Source organism: Neolamprologus brichardi, chromosome 7 (genome assembly GCF_056152115.1).
Source record: "Neolamprologus brichardi isolate AB-2024 chromosome 7, ASM5615211v1, whole genome shotgun sequence".
In the NCBI taxonomy this organism is placed as follows: Eukaryota; Metazoa; Chordata; class Actinopteri; order Cichliformes; family Cichlidae; genus Neolamprologus; species Neolamprologus brichardi.
The window spans coordinates 28,143,679-28,170,826 of record NC_142110.1 but is presented as its reverse complement, the minus strand read 5'-3'; the positions used below and the strand labels follow the sequence as shown (position 1 = coordinate 28,170,826).

General features: G+C 44.2%; 1 protein-coding gene across 1 annotated transcript in view; it reads left to right on the top strand.

Annotated features, from left to right (window-relative positions):
• The window catches only part of gfra2b (GDNF family receptor alpha 2b), a 145,236-nt gene that overhangs the window by 33,406 nt on the left and 84,682 nt on the right, over window positions 1-27,148 (top strand). The gene's annotated exons all lie outside the window — the stretch shown is intronic.

The following is a 27,148-nucleotide window of genomic DNA, read 5'->3' as shown; positions in this document are numbered from 1 at the left end:
TGGATGGATGCGATTGGATTCAGGTAGCAACATGTCTCAGGTCCAGTTCTAACCCACTGGATGCTGAGCTGCCATTAAAAGAACAAATCACCTTCTTCTGCCTGAAAATATACAGAGACATAAATGCCAACAAAGCTGAGTGGGTAGTAACAACAGATGGCCACCTTTACAGAAAATAAAAGCATGAAGCCAGTGACAGAAGCACAAACAGCTGTTAGAGGTGTGATTCAGCCTTTTGTTCTCACAGAGTTGCAGCAGATCGGGGTGAAATCAACACGTCTGGCGTTTCTCGCGCCTCGGAGGAGCACATCCAGGCGAAAGTACAGCGAAAGAATAACTCACTTTGTCAGACTGAACCAAGAGCTGAAGATGAGCTTTGAATCCAGTCTTCTTCCACACATTTCTAGTCCCTGAGAGATGAAGCACATTGGGACTCGTCACACTGTGACAGACTAGCACACAGAAACATAAATGGATATGAGAGGATATGAGTGGACCAAAAGAACAGAGTTATTGTTTTATCTGAGCGAGTGTGGCTGGGAGTGGAGTCAGGGTGGAGGGTTTGGGCCAGACTAAGCTGTCCCTAGAGGGAGTTGGATAGAGGAGGGGAGGCATTAGTCAGCTCTCTGCATTGTCAGTTGATTCCTTCAGCTCCGCTCCGAGCTCCCACTGCGACTGATCACCTCCATCTCCTGCAGCTGAAACATGCAGAGGGGGCGGGGGTAGGTGAGGCGAAGCCACCCGTGGAGGTAGCAGGTGCTCTATTGGAGCAGGTTTGGATGCGTCATACCTGAACCACACCTCCACACTGCCACCATTGCCATGGTTGCCAGATAGAAACAAGGACTGACGCCTCATCAAAGAATGGTATTGGCCAGATGTTTCCTTGTGACATCACTATCAGTTCTTAACGGTGAAGCTTGAGGCTTCAAGACTGAACCCATGGGTGTGGTCACAGCTGTAGTAGTCTGAAGTAGTCTGACCACAAATGTTACACACGGGGCTCAGCATGCACTCTGCTTGAAATAAGCCAGTCTGAGGCTTATTTCCTTTGTTATAATCGTGGAACACTGTGACCACAACAGCCTCTGAGAGCGCTGCTTCCTCTGTCTTTGTTCTGTCTTTCTGTGATCTTCACAGTTTACATGGAAATGCAATTAAAAAGTCATTAAGAGAGTAATGTGGGAACGGCAGAGCTCGAGTAAACAGCACTCTCATTATGTTAATGTGATCAGAGGAGGCAGAAACACTGAGGATATACAGATATTCTCCCCTCAGCCATCTTTCTCAAATGTATCAGCTGACTGTGAGTTTTACCTTTGTGCACAAAGGTAAAACGCATGTGCAGCTTTAATGGTTTTATGTCTTTTGTGTTTGCTTCAGTCTCACTGCTTTCTTACGATCACAAGAAAATAATCCATAAGTCATAAAGAGTGACAGATGTGCGTCAAATCCAGATGTTTTTAGAGTTGAACACATGGTGCAGGTTCTTTCACTGCCTGGCAGTGCTGCATAAACCATACACTTTAAATTAGACTTTCAGATAAAGAGATGCTGTTTTTAACATTCTTTGAATTTTACCCAAATTTGTTTTCATCTTTTTTTTGTGCCCATCTCTCTGCGAACATTAATGATATTCAGATTTACGGAGCTCTTCTGTCCTGGAAACAATTTAAAGGACTCACATTTAAAGGATGTGAGTGCCTCAGCTTCCCGTGATTCTCACCCAGCGGTGCTGTAATCCCAGAGGACGGCTCAGCGGTTTCCTGCAGGCACGAGGAGCTAATGTGGAAATATGGAAATTATGATTTAATATTAAAAATATGTCCATACTGAGTTTAGGAAGAAAGTAATGGATCCAAATAAACTTAAAACAATGTGCTGCCTCAGAGAGAGCGGCCATGAAAACTCATTAACAAGCAGCCAGAAAATCCCCAAAATAAGAATCTTTCAAACAGCAGATCATTATGAAAAGTAACGTATAGCTAAACACAGGGCATGCAATATGAACAGTCACCTGAATAATGGAGGATAAAAAGGATGTGTTGTTATATTGTACACGTACTGTATAATATACATTTGAAAAGGCTGCCAAAAAAAACTATTAAATATTCAAAATGCTGAAATAAGATTCAGAGCGGTTATTCAAAACTAAAGAACAAAGCTGAATTTGTTTAGAGTCAGATGTTTGGTAGAAATTGTTTTTGCTTAATAAATAAATGATAACTGGTACTTATATACAGTGGGGCAAAAAAGTATTTAGTCAGCCACCGATTGTGCAGGTTCCCCCACTTAAAATGATGACAGAGGTCAGTAATTTGCACCAGAGGTACACTTCAACTGTGAGAGACAGAATGTGAAAAAAAATCCATGAATTCACATGGTAGGATTTGTAAAGAATTTATTCGTAAATCAGGGTGGAAAATAAGTATTTGGTCACCTCAAACAAGGAAAATCCCTGGCTCTCACAGACCTGTAACGTCTTCTGTAAGAAGCTTTTCTGTCCCCCACTCGTTACCTGTATGAATGGCACCTGTTTGACCTCATCATCTGTATAAAAGACACCTGTCCACAGCCTCAACCAGTCAGACTCCAAACTCCGCCATGGCCAAGACCAAAGAGCTTTCGAAGGACACCAGGAAAAGAATTGTAGACCTGCACCAGACTGGGAAGAGTGAATCTACAATAGGCAAGCAGCTTGGTGTGAAAAAATCAACTGTGGGAGCAATCATCAGAAAATGGAAGACATACAAGACCACTGATAATCTCCCTCGATCTGGGGCTCCACGCAAGATCTCATCCCGTGGGGTCAAAATGATCATGAGAACGGTGAGCAAAGATCCCAGAACCACACGGGGGGACCTGGTGAATGACCTGCAGAGAGCTGGGACCACAGTAACAAAGGTCACCATCAGTAACACACTACAACGGCAGGGAATCAAATCCCGCAGTGCCAGACGTGTTCCGCTGCTGAAGCCAGTGCATGTCCAGGCCCGTCTGAAGTTTGCCAGAGAGCACATGGATGATACAGCAGAGGATTGGGAGAATGTCATGTGGTCAGATGAAACCAAAGTAGAACTTTTTGGTATAAACTCAACTCGTCGTGTTTGGAGGAAGAAGAATACTGAGTTGCATCCCAAGAACACCATACCTACTGTGAAGCATGGGGGTGGAAACATCATGCTATGGGGCTGTTTTTCTGCCAAGGGGACAGGACGACTGATCCGTGTTAAGGACAGAATGAATGGGGCCAAGTATCGTGAGATTTTGAGCCAAAACCTCCTTCCATCAGTGAGAACTTTGAAGATGAAACGAGGCTGGGTCTTCCAACATGACAATGATCCAAAACACACCGCCCGGGCAACAAAGCAGTGGCTCCGTAAGAAGCATTTGAAAGTCCTGGAGTGGCCTAGCCAGTCTCCAGACCTCAACCCCATAGAAAATCTGTGGCGGGAGTTGAAAGTCCGTGTTGCTTGGCGACAGCCCCAAAACATCACTGCTCTTGAGAAGATCTGTATGGAGGAATGGGCCAAAATACCAGCTACTGTGTGTGCAAACCTGGTAAAGACCTATAGTAAACGTTTGACCTCTGTTATTGCCAACAAAGGTTATGTTACAAAGTATTGAGTTGTATTTTTGTTATTGACCAAATACTTATTTTCCACCCTGATTTACGAATAAATTCTTTACAAATCCTACCATGTGAATTCATGGATTTTTTTTTCACATTCTGTCTCTCACAGTTGAAGTGTACCTCTGGTGCAAATTACTGACCTCTGTCATCATTTTAAGTGGGGGAACTTGCACAATCGGTGGCTGACTAAATACTTTTTTGCCCCACTGTACTTATATAGTTCCCCTATACTCAGTTTGAGCACTCAAAGTGCTATCTTACTACAAGTCTCATTTACTAAATCACGCATCCACTGGAACACTATTGATATAATGTCATTCTCAGACCTGAGCTGGTTAGTCTGTTTTATCATCCTGTTATGTTCTCCTGAAAGTCCTGGGACGTGGGAAAGTAACAAAAAGGAAAATCACTTCCATCCAGTCTGCAGGGCATGAAGGCTGTGCTGCTGAGCAGGACAAACTGCTCAGCAGCACAACCAACTGCAGAAGGCACATAACAGAATCAAAATACTACAATACTACTGCAACACTACCACAAGAGGCATGAGTTTCTCAAAATGGGCTCATTGAGTCAGCGCGGATAAGATCTTGGAGAGGCTACGGCTGCTGTGAATACTCAGAATAAGATCTCTGACTGCAGACTGGATACATCTCGGAAGGGCTAGCTCGGAATAACATCTCTGGGCGCAAAATTGGATGACATCTCGGGGAGGCACACTGCCGTGAGTTCTCAGAAATTGGCTCCTTGAGCACAGGAAATGACAACATCACAGAACGCAATGATGGCGAAGCTCGCGGCTCTCCAACGGGAGATTGAGAGACCAGTGTTGGACTGTAGAACTGCTTTGAAATTCATATGAGCTGTTCGCCCTAAAGTAAAAACACCATCACTTATGCGGATACCCCTTTGGCGCCAGCTGCGGTCGCAAGGCTGGAGCTGACAAAAACACCCTGATAACGACTGTGTTTAGACTGTTCCTTCCCATTCCATGCAAAGCCACCTGGGTTGGCTGGAAGACTGTTTACTTAGCCTAGCAGGGCGAAGGACACTGTCTCAGCTGAACTCTGGACACGCACAAACATACATATACACTGATATGCACACACTCATCCCCCCTCCCTTTCCAAACGCCTTTGATGCTTATTCCCTTCTGATGCTGCACCCTTTACCCACCCCTGTTGCTTGTCATGTGTTTCTTTGGTGTATTAAGAGTTTTTTCATATGCTATGTGCAGAGGTGTTTTTTTTTCTGTTCTCAAACTGATCTCCCTGTTGGAGCTCAGTCTGGTGGGGAGTTATTTTTTCTCCTTATCTTTCCTCATGTGGTGCATTTTCCATTGTTATACCTCTCTGACCTGTCTTCCCCATGTGATGTTTTGTGTAATGTATGTATGGTAAGATGGCGCCGCCATTGCGTGCAATAGGTCGGCAGCCTTATGAAATTTCCCCTTGTGGGACTAATAAAGGTATATCAAATCAAATCAAATCAATACTGCTGAGGCTTTCAGTAGAAGAGCTAACGAGGGAAACTTGAAATGACTCGATATCAGCCATGTACACAGACTGAGGTCACAGGGTGATGACACGTTTAATCTCATATTTCGGACAGATCATGTTCCTCAGTTGTAGGTGACCTTATATAAGCTGGATGAAGCCAAACATCAGGATCATGTTTAACCTTTTCACACAAACAGAAGAAGCTCATTGTTTCACAATAAAGTTGTAAAGTTCATTTTGGGAGCAGACTGAGGCTGAGTGACTGATGTAACCCACAGTGCTGTGGAACAAGGCTGAGAACCTTCACTGTGGAGTTTACACATTGTCCTTGTTCAACTAAGGTTCATTTAAATATGACACTGAGGCCTCCAGGCTTTTCACCTTCCCTCTAAAGCGCTAAAGTAATGTCCTTCAGTGACACAGGTGGTGTCCTCCGGTGCTATTTAATGTAGGGTAAAGAGCGTACAATAACACTTTATATTGAAGCCTGTTAATAAGGGTGTAATTCCCCTGTAAGTACATGTCATGTCAGCATATTTTATTTTAAATCACAGTGTAATTATATTTACCTACAAATACTTAAAGCCAGGCACACTGGAATAAGGAGTTATCAAGTCAAGTTCTTACGACCCTACAGTATTAGAAAGAAAACCCAATAATCACATGACCCCTAAAAGCAGCACTTGGTGACAGTTGGAAGGAAAAACTAATGTTTAACAGGAAGAAACCTAGGCAGAACTAGGCTCTCTCTTTCTACTCTTTCTACCCTTGATTAATTTGGCTCAGATACTGAGCCAAATTAATCAAGGGTCTGTCAGTGCGCCCCAGGGTGGCTGTGGTTACATTGTAGCTTACCATCACCAGTGTGTGAATGTGTGCGTGAATGGGTGGATGACTGGATATGTAAAGCGCTTTGGGGTCCTTAGGGACTAGTAAAGCGCTATATAAATACAGGCCATTTACCATTTACCAAGGGTTAATGTCACGGCCGGCAGGCTGACACAGGCGGAAGGACTCAAGTGCAGACACCACTCGGAGGCACAAATAAAGTTTCGGATATTTGCATTCGCTTCAGAATGCAAATATCCGAAACTTGATTTACAACATATAACAGAACCGACAGGGTGACAACTCAAATAAACACGACACCTGGTGTGATTTATGCCAGGCTCACACTGTGCGATTTTGTCAGTCGCGCGATTCAGCTCCTGCTCAAACTGTACGATTGACTCGCAGGGGTTAGAAGTTCATAGGTCACGATGCAGTGTCTCACACTATATGGCCCGATGTTCTGATGCGACCCGAGTGCTCACACTGTGCGTCCATAAAATGAAGATTATAACAGAAATTCTGTCGCTCGCTCTCCTTCTCTGTCTTTCACTCACACAGACACGCACACCACCACCATCAACTTTGCTAAATTGCTAATGAAAAACATTGATCAGGCAGCTGTGATTGAGCAGCAATGTCCATCCAACTATTTTCACGGTTGTTGTGGTCGTGATAATTTTGTGAGGCCACATCGAAAAGGCTCGGATGAGCTTTCCAAAGTTCTACAAGTGCCTCCATCGCTTGTGTCCACATCACACGCTGCACTGCCTTGCTGCGCCGTCTTTTTTGCTGACATTATTGTTTGCGCATGCGCAGTGTGAGAAACTGTGGTGACACCCTCACGACGGTCGCGAGGATTTCAAACAGGTTTGAAATCCTCACGACCAAGCGATTGATGATCAGGAGCTGGTCGTGAGGTGTTAATTGCTTCTCGTTACCCCACGTATACTACACGATGCACGACGCACGATAAAGGCCAAAATCGGGCCGACCGCCAAAACGGTCGCACGACTTAAAAATCGGCTCAAAATGGGCCAAAAATCGCACAGTGTGAGCCCGGCATTACTAAACCCTGGGGATTAATTAAATTCAGACCAGTCACTGTAAGTTCAGATTTAGCTATGACTTCAAATAATGAAAACACAACTAGTTCATCTGATTGATTATCATCACAACAAGCTAATAAATCCCTGCAGCAGAGAACAGAATGCCACTAGTCACACTATGAAGGTTAAACGAAGATTCCCTGGAATCTAGGAAAGTTACACAAGCTCAATACAAAAACACTCCAGGTGAATACTATAGACGCTGCCCTACCAAAAGAGGCACTATGTGAGTCACTCTATGTACACATTTACAGTGAATACATGGTTCGCATTAATCATTAAGTGGTCAGTGAGGGAGTACATGAGAGAGCCTTGGGGCTGCCGTGGACATGGCTGGGAACCCGACACTGGGAAATATCCAGAGCAGGAACCTGGGAAGAGGGGTAGAGGAAAGAGGGTGGAAGTCACTGAAACAAGAAGTTAGTTACTATTCCAAACACAGGTCCCAGAAGTAGGTTGCATCTGCAAACCGTCTTACTTTCTACGAGGCGAGGCATAGAGGGGGGAGACGGCCTGGGTGACACGAAGAAAGTATTCAATGCACAATCCATCCTCTTGCTCTGTATGACATCATAAAAATCCCAGAGCTTGCCATAACTTCGCTGTTGAAAGCAGCCTGAGCTTTGTTACAGGGATTACTGTGCTGGTTGTTTCTTTACACGACAGTGAGGAATAAACAGTCTGCAGGCTTGGACTGGGATGTTTTACGCTGTATAACCTCCTTCAGTGTTTCAGTTTTTCTAATGATTTTAATGGTTTGATGTCTTTGTGTCTGCATTCAGAGTGAGTGAATTGTCCATAAAGACGAGAGTTTTGTTGGCCACAGTAAAAATCCTTTTTGTTGTAGCAGGGACCTCCTGTGGAGCTGCCTCTGCTGCCTTTGTGTAGATATGAATAAAAGCGTTTGGGAGTCGTGCAGCTCGCTGCAGCCTGAGCTGCTGAAAGTGCAGGATTTCCTGCGGCTCAGGCACACAGTGACCTGACAGTATTTAAGTAATTGCTCGGAGTAGATTGCCAAATCCTTTAGCTAATAGATCAGGGCACTTAGTATTGACCGAAGCCATTTAGCATGCATGCTAATGTGCCGGGCTTTAAGTATTCTGTCCAGTGACTGGCTCGTAGCAGCAGCTAATCACAGAGGTGCTTGGAGTTCAGCCTGCTAAATGACACATTTAAACACTGACGTTGGTATTTAGCATGTAGTCAATAAATGGCTAATTTACCAGTCTGACTAATGACTGATGTGTTTAGCATGCAGGCTAATGAGCGAGGTATTTAGCATGCGGGCTAATGAGTAAGCTGGAGGCTGATTAGTATTGCTCCGCAGAGAGACACCACTGTTCGCTGTTTACTCATCTCATTCTCAGCTGCGCGTCACACACACACACACACACACACACACACACAGAGTCGGAGTGTGTGTGTGTGGCGAGCGTGAGCAGGGAACGACTGCAGTCACACGTAAGAACAAGGTTTTTACTCAGATTAAATCCACACCCATTCCTTCTCCTCACAGGAACCGTGAGAAAAAACCAGGGCTGGGCAGTTAATCGGAATTTAATTTGATTTTAACTTTCACCAATTATGAGACCATAAAGAGGATAAATCATCCATTTTTCCAAGGTAATTTTCCACAGATTTCTTGTGCTGTAAATGAAGTCCACCTCTTTTCTGTATAGCTGTGCATTTCTACCTCTGCCTAAAAGCCGAGTTTAGTATTGAGAAGACAAAATCATGACAGGTATTCGTAGGTGAACCTATGCAGGGCAACCCTCCCAGCCCAAGAAGTTAAAAGTGCATGGAGAGCTAATGCTAACATGCTGGGATGGCAGTAATCTGAATCCTGGTGATCGAGCAGCATGAGTAAAAAAAAGCCTGTCAGTAATCTGTAATGTCTGCAGGAGATTGAGGGCTCCGGTCAGTGTCTCAGCAGAAAATGTCCCTGTTTGTGTGCAACAACATAAACCCTCCTGACGTTGTGTTTCACATCTCAGCAGAAGTTTCAGCAGGGACGTCGCAAACAAAACAGCTTTTTCTAGCTTCATTTCCTCAACTTAATACTAACTCTGAGTCGTACTCTGAACTTCACACCATCACTCAAAGAAAGTGCTGCAGAACGACCGTGTGCAGTGGAGCTGCGATCTCATTGGCTTTTAAATGGTCACTTTGAAGGCGGGGACAGGTGACACTGGTTTGTCTAAGGCTGAGTTGGTCTGTCATCATTCTGCGAACAGGGTTACGTTGGTAACTGCATGCAGTCTGTTCTTAATGACACTGTGATCAGCTGTCGTGGATTGAACACAGAAAGAGTCCAGCCAAACGGTGCAGACACGGTGACGCAGTGTCTACACAGTGATATGGGCACGGCAGCAGAATATGACGCTGAGCCGAGCGCTACAAACACAGATGAACTGAGCTCATCGCTGCAGACCAGCTCAGTGTGGTCCTGTTGTGTTGGCATTCTGTGTGTGTTTAAATGATTTAATCTTCAGCAAACAGAGAGCGACCACAGTTGGTCCAAGTCACACTGTGATCGTCAGACACGGGTTGCCTTCCACCAGGTTCCTCAGAGGTTGTGGGAGTTGCATGCTTGAAGTCTGGGTAACCAGTTGGTCAGTGAGAGAGCTGGCAACCAGTAAAGTTGGTTTATGACAGCAAAAAACTGATTTTTGCTTTTCACAAGGAGGTTAGCGTGTATTTTCACTCTGGTGTGAGCTCTTAAGAAAGGTTGTGGGCATTTCACTTTCCTGGATTAGGACTCATTGATGTAGTAACCTGTAATAACCTGCTGACTGTGAGAATTATTCCACCCTCAGTGTTTTACCATTATGAGTGGCATCCAGATACTAATAGAGATGATGTGCTGAAGTGTTAAAGTTAAAATTACAGCGAGTTAGAAACTTTTGATGTTAATAAGAAACGACAGAAACATAATGTGTTTGTTTTTTTAGATGTTTTTTGTCTGAACCAGAACAGCAAATAAACACATTCTGTTAAACATTAAACAATAAAAATGCCTAAAAATGTTCTCTAAAGCCTCACACACCCACACCTACCTGGAACTGTAACATGCAAAATCACAGCTGTATAACACACACAGGATTTTGCACATGACAGGAATCAGTATAGATTAGTCCCACAGTCTTCAAACGCTCCACTGCTCAGTCAATGAGCATAAAGATCGAAGCAGCAAGTTGCAAGCTGCAGTTTCACAACAGAAGACAGTTTAGTGGAGCTTTATAGCAACAGCAGAGCTCTTTGGAAGCTTAATTATTTATGAGTAGATGGTCCGGCTCTAATGCCACACAGCGGTACCAGACACGGCACGCCATCGATTATCTGAAAGCACAGAAAGTTAAGAAGGAGTGCGCCTGCGTTTATCAGCTGCTTTGGGATGCTGCTGACTGCACAACTTCCCCAATCGACAACTAACGTGTGTGTTTTAGTGTGTGTGTGTGTGTGTGGGGGGGGGGGGGGTATCAAGCAACTACACTTCACAGCACACACAGAGTGAACAAAGAACCACAGAAGATTTTAGAGATCTCGTAGTTTTAACTAGACTTACTGGCTTTAGCTCAGCTTAGGGCGATCGTGGCTCAAGAGTTGGGAGTTCGCCTTGTAATCGGAAGGTTGCCGGTTCGAGCCCCGGCTCGGACAGTCTCGGTCGTTGTGTCTTTGGGCAAGACACTTCACCTACCGCCTACTGGTGTTGGCCAGAAGGGCCGATGGCGCGATATGGCAGCCTCGCTTCTGTCAGTCTGCCCCAGGGCAGCTGTGGCTACAACTGTAGCTTGCCTCCACCAGTGTGTGAATGTGAGAGTGAATGGGTGGATGACTGGACGTGTAAAAGCGCTTTGGGGTCCCTAGGCGGGACTAGTAAAAGCGCTATACAAATACAGGCCATTTACCATTTGACAAAAAAGTGTCATTTGTCTTTAATGTTGGGCAGAAAAAGTTCAGCTGCTGAAGATAAACTGAATAAAAGTGAAGCTGAAGCTGGATCTGAGCACGCTTCTCTGGTGTTAGATGAAGCCTGACTGTATGGACGTCTATGAGAAACCAGAGCCCTGCACTGCAAGCCAGGATTTAGCCCTATCCAGGTAACTTCAGGTTAACCCTGGGCTCTGGGCACTAAAGGTAGTTCACTGAGGTATATCACCATGGTAACTCATGCTGCAGGTTAGAGTCCAACATCATCATCTTGATGTTTTCAAGAAAATATCCCAAACTAATCCAGAACCCTTCTGGCTGCAGGCACTCCTGTCCATGTTGAGGTCTGAAGTCTCTGATTTGCGTGAAATTTGTCTAAGAGCAGCGTGAACAGACCAATCACAGCTGTTCGCCATGTGCAGGTCTCTGTTTGCTCATGGGTTTAAGGCAGCACTATGAATGAAGCAAGATGATCTTAATCTAAACCAGAGCTCACTCCAGACTTAACTGAGTCCCCGCATTGCCTCTGAGCAAACACAGCTATGTCCCCACAACATGAGGAACACACACACACACACACAGAGTAATTACAGTGATTAGGCCTGAAATGATTCTCACTTTCTTATTTGGCGACGCTCACTCGCTCGCTCTGTGTTTACTCATTTACAGACACACACACACACACACACACACTGACAGACAGACAGACACACACTCGACAGGAATAGTAACGACAGCGTTTGAGGCGCTCACTAATCGATTGAAACATTTGTTGTTGGAAAGCAGCGGAGTCAGACTGGACTCTGGAGGAACACCTGCACTCATCAACCTGCAGCTCTCCTGAGCTGTGACCGTCCAATCAGAGCACTGCCACAGTCTCATCACCACACCAGCAGGTGTGTCTGTGTTTGCCCACAGGTGGGAGTGCTGTGGAGATGCAGGCTGCGTTTGGACACAGCTGAAACTGGAATTCCAGCCACATTAAAAACCTCATTGACTTTTCAACAATTTAAGCAGAAACCTTCAAACCTTTCTCCACGCTGGGTCATGAGTGTGATAAGTGTGTTTAAATTGTGGTTACATTTAAAAACTATCCACATAGCCCACGTGGAAATGTTCCAGCAAATGAATGAATAACTCCTGCATGGGGATTCAGCCGCTGACCTCAGCTACAATTTACTGAAGTTTGTTTGTGGTTGGGTGCAAAGTTGAATCCTGCTGGTATGGCTTACCAACAACCCACACAAATGATTTATTATTAATCTGACTTCTCATACCAAACACTGTTAGGACCTGCAGACATCTGAGTGAATATGCGTGTTTAGTTATTCTACTCAGAGGTTTCAGTTTCTACTTACAGACAAATATTAGAGCCTGCACAGGAAGTGATATCATGACCTTCCTCTCTTACTCTTTGAATGAGGTACTGGTACTAATACTCTTTTATTAGAAGAATTCTCCTTCTCTGTCTTAGTGTTGTATTGCTCCAAGCAGTCTGATTATGATTCCTCAGACCCCCAAAACAGATCCTGACCACAGCGCGTATGACAGGTTTGAAAAGCTGCGTTGTGGACGAGGCCGTGGGCTCGTCCAACAGCTCACAAAGTTTCCTTTTACAGCTGTAAGTAACATAAAGTCACGATGTAGTAATGGGAATATTACATTCCCACAGGTTATTGTTGTAACGCCTGAGGCCATATTATTATTGGGGTAATAGTAGCTCAGCGGAGGAGTCGTAGATGAAGTCTGATGCACGTCAAATGTCTTTGGAACAGGAAAAGGTCATCAGCTCATCAGGCTGACGTTAAAGCGTGAGCATCCTTTGAGTTTGGGATTCTCATGCATGCAGGCTCATGACTCAGATTCAGGTGGTTTAATTTGTTGTGTAGGCTGGAACTGTGGCAGCATTAATCTGTAAAAGTGCAAGTAATCCCCCCCCCAGTCAAAGTCGGGCCCAGAACACCTAACCAGGGTGAAGGTCACATGGTCAGGTGGCACTGTGGCTCAGAGGTGATCCCTGCTGCCCCACTAACCCTTCTATGTGCAATCACTGTTCCTCGCTAGCTCGACTGATGCTGGATTAAATTAGAGTCCACTCGGTTCGAATGTCATCAGTCGGCAAACGTGAGGGTCAGAGTGGACGTCTGTGCGCCTGCCTGGTTTTTGTGAACTGACTCGTAACAGGAAGTTGTTGAGCGTCGGCTCTCCGGCTGTCTGTGTCTGTAACAGAGTATAATCTGGGCTTTAATCTCAAAGATTTCAGTTCCTGGTTACAAAAAGGGTTTGGTGTAAAGTAAGGACGTGATTTCTGGGTCTAAGCTTGTTTCACACATGAGGAACTGAGTGGCTGCATAAAGAGCTGCATGATGCATAAATAAAGATTAATTTAAATGCAATGGAGAACCAGAATTAAAATATCACCACTCATCTTACATCGTACTGTACCTTACGGACTGACAGGGGGCATCCGCCAGCTGCTGAGGGTGAGGGCCCTCCAGCTTCAGGCTCAGAGTTTAGTCTGAGGGTTGAGAGTCCAGCGGCTGTTTAGACGGCCGTTAGCTGTGAATGATAGTAATTATTCGTGTTTTCATGCAGCAGCTGATGACAGGACCCACAGTGAAGAGGCGGTGAGTTGATGCCGGAGTACTATAGATGAAGCGTTTGACAGAAAGTAGAAGATGTGTGGCGGCGATGGTAGCCGCAGAGGGCGGACACGCTCTCCCTCCTGTCAGGAATAATTAAACAAGGGGAGTGAAAGGAGAGAGGAGTTGCAGGGAGGAGTGCAACTAAGCACTTTGAGATTCTTCAAAATCAGCGTATTACATACACACACGCACAGGCTGGACAAGAAGCAGGCGTGCAGCTTCACACAGGAGCCGCAGCTCATCAGACCAGCTGCTGACAGAGTCCTTGTACCGCCATCACTCCTCCTCATCATCAGGCTGTCACTAACTAAGTTATGGGGGCGGGGTTAGACAGGCATGCATCTGAAAACAGCAGTGCAGTTCACACTGGAGCCTTTCAGCACTCAGAGTGATTCAAAACATCTGCATCCAAACATCTATTACTTCAATTCAATTTTATTTATATCGCACCAAATCACAGCAGCAGTCTCCTCAAGATGCTTTATATTGTAAGGTAAATACCCTTACAATATACCCAATACAGAGATACCACGACAAACAGAATAAGCGCTTTGGCGACAGCAGGAAGGAAAAACTCCCTTTTAACAGCAAGAAACCTCCAGCAGTGCCAGGCTCAGGAGGGGCAGACAGTTGGGGGAAGAAGACAGGACAAAGACACGCTGTTGAAGAGAGCCAGAGATTAATAATAACTTAGGATTACATGCAGAGATGTATAAACACATAGTGAGTGAACACGAAACACTCAGTGCATCATGGGAATCCCCCAGCAGCCTACACCTATTGCAGCATAACTAAGGGAGGATTCATGGTCACCTGATCCAGCCCTAACTATATACTTTATTAAAAAATAAAGTTTTAAGCCTAATCTTGAAAGTAGAGATAGTGTCTGTCTCCTGAATCCAAACTGGAAGCTGGTTCCACAGAAGAGATGCCTGAAAACTGAAGACTCTCCCTCCCATTCTACTGTTCTTGGTCATCACATTTTTTATATTACAATTTTTATATGTTATAAGCACAAAGAGCACCTTTTCAATTTCAGTTGTTTTATTTTCTCTCGTAAATTCTAGCTTAATGCCCTTTTTTGTTGCTGTGATATTGTGTTTGTTGAAGGTCTAATGTTGACCACAGACAGAGACTTACTGTCACAGTATTGTCATTCGTGGAAAACCTCTGTGTGCAGCGGATGTTTAAATAAAACATTTCAATTCATTCAGATTTTTAGTATACAAAGTCGAAAACATTGAATGGTCAATTTGAATAAGTGCAACTTTAGGCACTATATGGTTGAAAATAACATTTGTCTGTCATATCATGATATTAGATTTTCCTCATATCGCCCAGTCCTACTGCCAGCTTGAAGGCCTGTGGTACGATTATTAGAGAGGTTGATCATATTTAAGATTGAAGCATTAATTAATGGTAGGACTTTTTTGAGCAGTCTTGTAGGAATGGTGTCTGAAATAGGGTTGGGCGATATGTAAACATTTTCCAACTGACAATTGTCAGTCCAATAATCTCATCTGGAGCGCAGAATGAACAAACTTTGGACAAACTGCCCGAAATGCGTTGACAGAGACATTTCAAGGATTTTGACTCAGTCTGCGCTCCAGATGGGTTAATTGTTAATCGTGCTAGTCGTGATGACGGCGTGTTAACGCTGACTAAAGAATATGAAGTCACCATTTTGGGATTTCTTTGGCTCTAAACCAGATGAAAGAGGTAAACCTAAGGATGTAACCAAAGCGTTGTGCCACTTGTCCAGACGTATAGTGCGAGCAAAGTACTCAAACACGACTAATTTGCATGAGCATTTACGTGTCCACCATCCGGCTGAGTATGCGGCGATCACTAGCTTCTGCAGTTCCATCAACAAGCATTTGGGCGCAGTCTGAGGAGGGTGCATTTGCTCACAGATGAAAGAGGGTGCTGTTAAAACAGCGCTATTATTATTTTTTTCTGTTGACTGCTTCTATTATCACTGTTAGCAAACTTACTGATGGGCAAATAAATAAATAAATCGCCCTTGTAAAAACGATAGTCGACATATTCGTCCAATCCCCCAACCCTAGTCTAAAAGACACACTGATGGTTTTGAGGAACTAATTACTGAAATTAACTTAGAAAGATCAATTGGAGAAACAGACTAAATGAATATCAATGGTACTAAGAGTAGCTTTAGATAATGTTACATCTGTAATTTGTTCTCTAATGGTTACAATTTTACTTGTGAAGAAGTTCATGAAGTCTTTACTAGTTAACGATAAAGGAATGGTTGGCTCAACAGAGCTCTGACTTTTTGCCATTTCCTCTCCAGCTTACAAGTCATCTGCTGTAAGGGAGACGGGTTGCCTTCCAGCATTAAATGGTAAAGCAACAGGGAGTTGATGCAATCTTAGGTTGCTCTAAGGAATTAGGGGCGGAGTTCGTCAAGACAGAGCGATATCTGTTCTAATTGTAAAAGTACTGTTTTATGCAGTGAGTTTAATTACACAGCTGTAGTTTGAGGAATCCGTGCTTCAGTTTTGCAGTAGTTTGTGTCAGGAGTTGCTGTGTGGATGTGGAGAAGAGGGACCCAAACGCTGGACTCGTGGTGAGAATTAAGGTGTTTATTGGACTGGCAGGATGAACGGATGAACAGAACAGGGAAGAAGGCAGGCAGGCTGAGTGACTGACTGAACTGAAAGGCAAACACGTGGAATAGACAGCAGTGACAACATCAATGACACGACACTGAACTGATGAAACTGAGGGACTTAAGTACACGGGCTGAATGATGAGTGATTAGAAACAGGTGAGTGAACAGCTGAACATAATGAACTAATGATAAATGGGAAGAGAACTAGAACATAATGCAGAGTAAGGCTAACACAAAGCAGCGAACATGAACTGAAAATACTGGGTCAACGACCCAGGAACCCTGACAGTTTGTTGAAGTGAAGAAAACATTTGAATTTTGTAGAACCCGAGCAGAAACAAAGACTCACAGGAAACGTGTGGAAGTTCTGCTAAGCGTGACACAAACGAAAAGTCTCGTCTGCTTGAAACGACAAGGTGTTGATCCTATGAGAGTATTTACATTAGTCAGTACGACGTACTGCAGCTCACACCAGGTATTCATAATGTGTCCAGGCAGTCATTGGACACGTGCATGCCACTGCAGGTGTGTGTGCCTGTGGGCTGCTCTGTTTACACACGCACACACACACACACACACATGCACGCACACACATACGCACTCTTCATTAGAATATGATTCTACTTCCTCTGCTCCTGACACACTCTCCTGGTTTCGAGGTGGCTCATCATTCAGGAACACGTTGCTGATAATTAACCTTCAGGTGGAGACAGCCGCTGTGTTATCATTAACCGTATGGCTGAGCGGAAAATTTAAATGAGGACGTGCATTAAAATGATGTCAGCGCTCCGTAACCGCTCATTACGCCACCTTTTTAGTCTTAAGGTCACTGCATGTATTTGTTGGCTTGCTTTAAGGCTGCTGCGCATCTGTTTGCTCGGAAGCTCGCTTTTTATTTCAGTGTACGTGTCACGGCTGGGCAGCAGTCGTGTGGTGGAATGAAAGAGGACCCAAGATGCAGATGGCAGTGGAGATGCAGGTGGAGATTTATTTACAGTGAAAAACCCAAGGTGAGGGCAGAACTAAACATAAACCTAAACTGGTGAAACTAACACAAACAGAGGACACAAAGCGAGGAACAGAGAGACACGGAGATATACCAAAATGATGCAGAGAAATGCAGACGACGCGACGAGGAGCACAGGCAGACACGCAGTATAAATACACACACCAGGTAATTAGGCACACAGAAGGGGACACAGCTGGAACTAATGGGCATAACGAGACACAAACCTACAAAGTAAAACAGGAAACTCACAAACTGTTTCACAATACCAACTCAGGGACACGAACAGAACACAGAGGAAGGACACAGGTAGGGATGATAGAAACACTAAACACACAACTCAAACCATAAGAACAAATACAAAACAGAAGAAACTGGAAAATAATAACAATAAACTCAAAACACTGGGTCGTTGACCCAGGACCATGACAGTACGTTGCTCTGTTTGCAGCAGGTCCAGTGAAAAATGGGAAGAATGACAATTAGAATATATAAAGCTGTGTGAGAGCAAGGACAGAAAAATGTTTTTACAAGGTCCAAACCTGAGCTCAACTTCTTTCCTCTTTTATTAAAGGTGAGTGTTAGCTATGAGCTGGTAAAGAGTCATTAAGACATCAAACCAAGCCGTGCACACTCTGAGATTATATCAGCTAACTCAGTGATGCTTTAGATATGCTCATAAAACCAAATATAATTATTCTGACTCATATTTTTACTGTTTAACGAGTTTTTTGTTTCATTGATTCAGTTAATTGTTTTCAGTGTGTGTACAGTGATCCATGTAAATGCTCTAAACACTCCGTTTATTAAGTTTTTTTTCTGCTCGGGTCTGTGTGATGTCAGAGAGGCATCTGAGGAACTGCAGCCCCTCCCAGAATCATGCAAAGCTACTCTAGAATGACAACACCCAGATGGAGGTGAGCTACACCACAATGGTGGAGTAACTGGAGTTTTGTGGTGGTTGATTCAAATATGGGAACATTTTTTGGTTTTGCCCTACGTTTCCAGCTTCTCTTCCTCACATCATTACCAGAGTAGGTTATCCGGTCACAGTAACCTTTTCTCTGCTGTTTCTTTGTAAAAATGAATTTTTAGGATGCAAAAGCCGCTTGTGGCAGTAATTGCAGACACACAGCGGCACTCTCTCCTTTCATCTGCTCTCAGTACCAATCTGTGGACAGAAATAGGCAGCATTTATTTACAGAGGCTGCCGGATCAGAAATCCTTCCCGTACGGGAGTCAGCATTTCTCTTATTTCATCATGAACACAGCGAGCATCTGGTGTCAAAGCCTCGGCACATGAAACGAGATCAGACGGGCAGGTGAGGCGCGGGAGTGTTTCCCTCTGTTTATTGTTGCAGCAGCTCGGTTTGTCTCTCTCAAACTATCATTTTACTCTGTGAGAGTAAATTAGCTGAAACTCGGTGGGATGTGATGATCTCAGCTCTGTAACTACAGGCAAGAGCGGTGCCAGCGGCATGGCAGGGGGGCGCGGTGCTGCTAAATGCCAGACGAATGCTCGCGGGTGGAAAACAATTGTGGGGGGGATTCAGCGTTAATGCGGCAGCAAATCAGCCACTGAGGTTTCCGGGCTCAGTGCAGACCTGTAAACAAAACAGCAGCAGAAGAAGAACGGGAGCCGGTGGTTTGGAGGTCCTGGTTCAGCACGCCGTGAAATGTCACATTCACCCAGCCCTGCATCTGAGGGCTGGCTGAATGTGACATTTCACGGAATCAGCCGCTCTCCGCTTCAACTGCAGGATGAAAGCTCTTTGATCGGCGGCTGTGTTGCTAAGCTCGCATGTCAACATCACACTTAGTGTTTGTGGCGAGCAGCGGTTAGGTCAGTGTTTCAGGAATGATCATATGGCAGGAAGCACCGTCCTGCTGCGGACTGAGAACGTGCACACGTTGCACACGTGACCCACGCGACGTGACGTGAGGAGCATCATACCTGCTGTATGTAGAAGAGGGGATGATGCACCTGACACAGTCTCACATGAGTCACTCACTGGAAGTCTTGTTAAGCCCACCTGCCAGATGGCTGAGGTCCTGGCGAGATTAGGAGCTGCCCTGGGCACCGGTTCCTGATTAGGGTTGGTCCTGAGACAATGTTGCTCAAACACACATGCATCAGGACCATCACACAATGCAATTAAAGTTCAAAGTTCAGGACATGTTTATTGTTTTAGAGTAGTCTAAATAGAAGTAGTTTGATTTGTATGATAACGAGGACGATGGTGAAAACTGTAACAGTTAAGTCTGTAAAAGAATTCCTAGGGATCGGAATCGGTTCTTGTAACGGTTCCCAGTAGTCCAATTCCTTGCAATCATCAGTTTCCCGCTTATCTTCTCACTACGATCAGCTGATTTCAGTTTGTGTGTGAGGAAAATAGTAAGTCAGTCTCCAGCGTGGATATGAACATTACTTTTATTTTTATTGCACAAAAGGATGAGAGCGCAATTGTAAAGTGGAGACTGCATTATACTGTTAGCACAACTTCGGCTCTTTGCAAGCACCTGCACAGACAGCATGGTAATGCTAAGCTAGCCAAGAACCCAGAGTGATGGTGAAGCTGAGTTTAGCCTTTTCATCTTTGTTTTGTGTTATCGGCTTTGTGTTCATACCTAAACACTAAGAGAAAGATCACGTGTGTCCTCATTAGGACAGGCATTTGTGTTGGCGTGTGGGGCTGTAGTCTGTAGGTTTATATTGTTGATTGGTGATAATGAGACAGTGTGTTTCAGATTATTTTACAGAGTAACATGAAAGTAACGTAACAAGTAGTGTAACAAATGTCTTTATCCTGGGTGTAATTAAGTAATGTACTGCATTACTTTTAAGAAAGGTATTCCGTATAATATGTGCAATAATTACTTTTTTGAGTAATGACCCTAAAACTGATCATAAAAAAGAGAACTACCTCCAGCATGCGCGCATTTAAACATGTGGCATGTGATTAATTTTTGATAAGAAATCGAACTGATAACTGATATTGATAACAGAATCGGATTTGCTACACTGCTATTAATTCCCATCCCTAAGATTCTTGTATGAAGTGAATGGGCAACTTTAAGGTTAACAGAGTGTGAACCTGCACAGGTGGAGCTGGTGCTGCTCTCTGTAGCTCAGAATCAACTCTGAGCTACATAAATAACTAAATTCAGCAGGTTCCACTCAGACTTCCAGCCTTCGTGTGCTGCAGGCACCGGTGAGCTCATATCAGCTGCTGCAGGCTGAGCAGCGGAACATCAGGATGTAAACATCACGTAATATGTCAAAGGCAGCACACTGATATCACACACACACACACACACACACACACACACACACACACACACACACACGTTTTTAAGCTGTTTCCTCTTGGTTTCAGTTAGCATTTCTGTGACAGGAACCCGTGAGAGCTGCTAGCAGAGGCCTGAAACCATGGCTTCTGTAGCTGGTTACATTTCTATAATTAACTCATTAATAAAGAAATCAGCTCAGCTTTCGAGCACCGGTTGATGTGGACACGTCTCTTTAACAAAGACAGGTGTGCAGTGAGGAGAACAGCGCTGTAATGCAGCAGAGATCCAGCTTCCTGTTTGGATTGTCCTGACTGAGGAAGTGTGATCACATGCGGTGGTCGGTCTGTGAGGTGTTAGTGCACAGTGTTACGTATATGCTGCAGTGAAGGAACAGCTGCTGGAGACTCGCTGACAGCCCAACACGTTCAGATGGAAACAAAGGCGCTTGCATAATTACAACCCACCCGCCGCCTCATTGCCTGTCATGTTGTATGTTTTATGTGGGAGAGAACATGCAGCTTAAAGCTCAGGTATAAATATATAGGACGTGCTAATGCACGCAGCCGCATGCAACACTCCACATTCTTCAAATGGGGAGTCAGCAATCCTCTTCCATCTTTTATGAGAATACCAGATTCACACTGAGAGGAAATTTGTTCCACTTAATTCGATCAAACTGGAATACACGTTCCAGGAACCCACCATTCTGCTTTGTAGTCCTTCCTGTGATCCCAGCTCCATGAACCTCCGATGCAGCGTCCTCTTTATAAACAGTTTACCCAGTGACATCCAGCAGGACTCGCACATTGGCTGAAAAAGGCTTCTTTTACCTAGTCAAGTGAGGTTGGCGTGGTGTCTTCAGTCGCCTGTAGGCCTGTGTGACCCTGCGAAGCCTTACTTGTCTTCTTTGGTTAGGTTTAGGCATTAAAAACTAAAAGTGGGTCAGGATTAGAAAATCGAGCTGCTGCTGTTCTGCTTTCCTCCTCTAAAGACCCTCCAACAAGCAGCAGACAGATTCTACTTCCTATTCAAACACGCTGTTTCAACGTCACGCTGAGAGTCGATGGAGTTGTTTGTTACTGTTTCTTAAGGCTTCCCTCCACAGCGGCCTGACACCTGAAAAATGTGCTCTGCAGCTATGTGTTCGATTAAAATGTGGAGTCCGTGTTAATGTGTGCTAGCAGAACACTGACCTGAGTTAGCGGGCTTCATAGCCATGGAGAAACAGCAGCAGCGCAGCAGCTTCTGATGGAAGATCAAACTGGAAAGCCCTGAACTCAGTAACCCCAAAACCCTCCAGGATGTAGCAGGCTGTTTGTTTTTGTGAGGCAGAAACAGGAGCTGAACAGGTTTTCAGAGTTAAGTCATTCAGTCTCAAGATGCTGGTCACAGCTGGTTGTTAACAGGTGTAAAGTTCAGGTGAAGAAGTTTGGTAGGAGTTGGTCTGGCCCTCAAACCTCCCTGCTGATCCAACAGTGTGGACTCTCAGACTCTCAATGTCTGTGGGTTTCGTTCTCTGCTCTGTGAGCATTTCTGCAGCAGAAAGTGATGCTGACAGTGTTGCAGATCATCGTGACGTCACGTTCAGTCTTTCCCGTGCTGCGTTTGTACCAACAGTATGATGGGAATCTCTGATGGACCCCGCACAGCACAAACACAGCACTGGTCATGATGTTGTAAAGGAAACAGTCCCTTCAGAGAAAGTCTCAAGTTTTTTCTGTAATTCCAATTTTATCCAACATCACAGCAAATTAAAGATGTACAGCAGATGCAGAGTTATGGCAGGAAGTAAAATTATCTGAAAGTTATGCAAAGTAACTGTGAGAGTATAATTTTACGTAGATCATTGCTGCGTTAGCCTTCACACATGGTTGTTTGTGTCATTCATGTTTTGGATGTTCTGTTGCAGGTAAGGGTTAGGCATGAAAAATGGCTCCGTTAGTTTTAGGAAAAGATAATGGTTTTGCTCAAAGCTCTCACAGCTGAAACATGGCACATGGGAGTGACGTGTCAGGAGAGACCGAGCATTCTCACAAATGCAGAAACTCAGGAATGAAAACAGATGTAAAACTCGATCTCTGTGGGAAACTCTGTCTTTCCAGGCTCCGGCCGTGCAGTGGTGCACAGTGTTCTGGGAGGATGAGTCACACGAAAATCTAAATGATAGTTTGAGAAGGTTGTATAGACGCTACTGAGAGAGGAGTGAGGTGGGGAAAGCTCATTCCATAAAAAAACAATAAAAACATTATCAGCTTTAGTGGAAACAAGAAAGTCTCCTTTGGTTTTTGCTGGTCGACAGACTCCATCATCAGCTGTCAGCTGTACCTGCACCTACTCAGACAGCAACTTTCAGCCTAAAAAGGCCTAAAATATTCTCAGTGATATTATTGAGGAATCTGCCAAACTTAATAAAAAAAAATAAATCTTCGATCATTTTCAGAGACGGTGCTCGTAGACGGCAACTTCATTGCTGGGCCTGAAGAGGTTAATGGAGCTGAGAGCTTCAGCAGATAAAATCCACTTCACCTTGAGAGGACCTCTCCTGGGCGACCTGCTTCTTCATGCAGAGGAGGGGGCCTCTGCATGAAGAGGTGAAGGGATTTTGAATGTGTGCTGTGACACGCAGTTATTTAAGGACAGATCCAATTTCTTGGTGTGTTTGATGACTCTGGCAGCAGCCGTGTGGACGAGCTGCAGCTGTCTGAGTGATTTTTTCCTCAGACCTGTGAAGACGCAATTAAAACCGTCTCGCCTGCTGAAAATAAACGATTCCACAAATTATTTCCATATGTGGCTGAGACAGGAATGCTCTAAAGGGGGAAGGAGGACTGTTTCACTTCAAGTGGATGTTAAATGAATCGGCTCACCTGCAGCTCTGATGTGTAGATTTTTGTGTATTGGACTTTGAGTGAGTGACCTTTTGATTCTAATTTGTTGTTTGGTGATAAAAAAAAAACAATCATTCCAGTTCCTGACGAAGGCCTGGCTTTTTTAACTGATGATTCATGTTTCAATAACAATATCAGGTCCTGTGTTAGCAAAAATCATTTCAGCATATTTCACTGATAGTTGCAACAACACCCTGGATCTTCTGGGATTTATTATATAACCATTAAAAGCATTGTTACAAAATAAATATATATCCTCACTGTTACATTATCAAAACACCCTAATGACCACCAGCTATAATTACCAATATTCCTTTAACATTAATCAACACTTTTCACTCACACTGGCTGCAAACTGCTTCCTGAGCACTCAGAGCGGTGACGGGAGATTGACTGGTGTTTCCTGCACTCGCTGAAATGGCAGCTCAGGTGACTCCCCACGGTGCTTGTGTTTGCAGGTGCACAGGGGGCGAATGCGGCCTGTAACGCTCTGCTCTGTCATCTCCTTAGCCGTGGTCTTTATGGGTACTGCGTGCTTTTACACTCAAAAATGTCTTCCACAACACGCCATGGTCACGGCATACGAGTGTCCGCCTGCACTGCAGCTGCAAACCTTTCATATGAAGCACAAGTCACAGGAAGTAATGGGTTTCATATCGCAGCAGAATGTAACCATGGTCCTGTCCAGCTGGTGACGGTCTCAAGATTAAAGATTCTAAGTCACTGTTTTCCTTGATTTGACTCAGACGGGTGGATCTAAAATACATCTCGGTAAACACTGGTCAATTTTAATTTGGAACAGGCTCAATGTATATAACCTTTATATATGTATATGACCTTTAGGTTACTATGAGAAAGGTGATCAAACTTCAGGTTGAAATAATGAAATTTAGGGTATTTTACTGCTGTCAAAGGTCAAAATGTGTCAGATCTGACCTGAACAGTATGTAAGGGTTAAACAGAGTTTTGTGATGTAGAGAGTACAGAAACTTATTGTTGTGTTTTAGTTTGTCCATGTATATACAACACATATATAGATTTTCACCATATCATATACCATATCAGTCATATGTTCAGCTCTGATGTTAGGAGACTTTATGAAGCAACAAGCATGAAGATGAAGAGGCCCGAGAACGGACCCTTGAGGAACACCTACAGATTTTTGTTCAGTTTTCAGTTTTATTTGTCTGTGCTGGGTGGCTGTGGTCCTTGATGATGCTGTGTGCTTTACGGAGGCATCGCTGGAGATAAATGTCCTGAATGGCAGGAAGCCTCGTGCCAGTGATGTGCTCTGCTGCCTTCACCACTCTCTGTAGTGATTTACAGCTGCTGGCAGAGCAGCTTCCGTACCAAACTGTGATGCAGCTCGTCAGCAAGCTCTCAATTGCACAGCTGTAAAAATTTGAGGTGATGTTGGCGTTCATGCTAAACTTCCTCAGCCTCCTCAGGAAGTAAAGCCACTGGCGAGCTTTCCTGATAGCAGTGTCTGTGAAGGGTCCAGGAGAAGTCCTCAGTGATGTTGACTCCAAGGAACTTGAAGCTGCTGACCCTTTCGACCTTGACACCTTTGATGTGGATGGTCTGGCGTTCCCTGACTGGTCGTTTCTGGTAGTCCACTATCATTTCTCTAGTTTTGCTGAAAATGAGAGACACCACTCGTACAGTGCCATCACCTCCTCTCTATAGGCCGTCTCATCATCGCCTGTGATGAGGCCTATGATGGTTGTGTCATCAGCAAACTTGATGAGGATGTTGGACTCTTGTTTAGCAACACAGTTGCACACCACAGGCTAAGCACACAACCCTGTGGCGTACCTGTGTTTAGGATGAGTGGTGAGGAGGTGTGCTTACCAACTTTCACCACCTGGGGCCTGTTTGTGAGGAAGTTTAGAATCCATCTGCAGATTGGTGTTCCCAGCCCAAGGTCGACGAGCTTCGTGGTAAGTTTTGAGGGGATGATAGTGTTAAATGCCGAGCTGTAGTCGATGAAGAGCATCCTTGCATATGTATCGACTACATCTGTTCCTTCAGATTTCTGAGAGAAGAGAACAGCAGCAAATAGTTTTCTCCAGAAAAAACTTTTCAACAGTTCCAGGTGACTGATTTGTGAGAGACAGATGTTTCATCCAATTACCTGCCGACCATAGAGACGCAGTCCTCAGTAGTTTTCAGTCAGTTTCCAAGAAAGAGTTCAGATGTGCCTCTGTCGAGCAGTCCATCTACTGTCAGGTTACCTGTGCTGTGGGTATTCCCAAAAGACGGCTCAAGCCATCTGAAGAAAAAGCAAAGATGTCCATCATCTTCATTCTTTATTTTTGAATTCAGAAACTTCAGTGTGAGTCACATCAGTCACAACTTTATTTTTACATAATTTATTTTTATTCTTGTAAGCTTCTCTACGCTCCATACATGCTTCACTGCACGATGACTGCGTGAACGGCTGTAGAGCTGAAACAAGAAGTGGAATGATGTCACAGTAGCTTGTTTAAGCCTTAAATTCTTTATATTTCAGAAGATCAGGTACACCAAAGCTGCTGTCAACAGTTGTTTTCTGTGCTCCTGTGGACTGAAACTGCTACTGAATTGCTCTGAATGTTCTCGGAAGCGTGATATGTAGATTGCTTTGTAATCAGCCATGTTTGTTTTCTGTCTGATTTAAATGAGCTGCAGTGATGATAAGTTTCCAGAATGATCCGGACCCAGCTCTTTTCCTGTTTGAGTGTGTGACTCAGTGCTGCAGGCCTGGTTTCTCTGTAGCGCTCTGTTTCTTTTGTCTGTAGTCCTCGCTTCATTTTAGACGTGTGAACACGGCGTTCTCTGACAAACAGAAACCTTTGGCGGTAAAGCTCCAACAAAATTAGAAACATGAGAAAGGATGACAGTCGGGTTCGGCTCAGCGTGGAAGTTCCATAAAGGAAAAAAATTACTGGGGATATGATCGAGAAGAGAAAATAACTGTCATATAGGAGCTTTTTTTACTGTTCCCACAACAAATTCTTACATTCAATTTATCTTTCATTCTCGAAACAACACAATATTCAAAAAGGAGACAAATGATCATGCTTTTTTTAATGTTTAACAGGCTCAGTGTTAAAAAAAAAAAGGCACGCAATTTTGTACATAGGTTTTAGTGTTTCAGCCGTCGCCATTTTGAGTTTTTTGGACTATATTTGTGTGGTTAATAGTCTGTGTCCCCAAATTGTATAAAAAAAAACCCATCTAAATTGAAGCTCTGCCTTCGTGGACGCTCTGTTAGTACAGTAACTTCACAGCAGCCATATTATTGGTCGCATGATGTCATTAAAAAGGCTCCAAAAGCACAAACACAGACCAGAGGTCGAGTTCAGGTGAGTCCTAGTAGACAGCTAGCAGCTACAGCTGCTTGTGTCACCATCCACCTGTCAGTCAAAGAGGCCACGCCCCTTTGACTGACAGTAGAGGATCAATGACAGAGCCCTGTGGAACACCATGAGCTGTAAGGAGGCACTCTGTGGTGGTTTTTGTTGCTCACAGTGATTTCTGATGGTTACTGCTTCCAGTAAAACTCTGGTTTGAATGTAAAATACTTCAGGTCAGACCTTCAGAGGCTCATCAAACATGCGGACTTATGTTTCTTAATACAAACATTTCTGTTAAGTTTATTGTGCATTTTTAATATATATATATATACAGTATCATTAAACCAC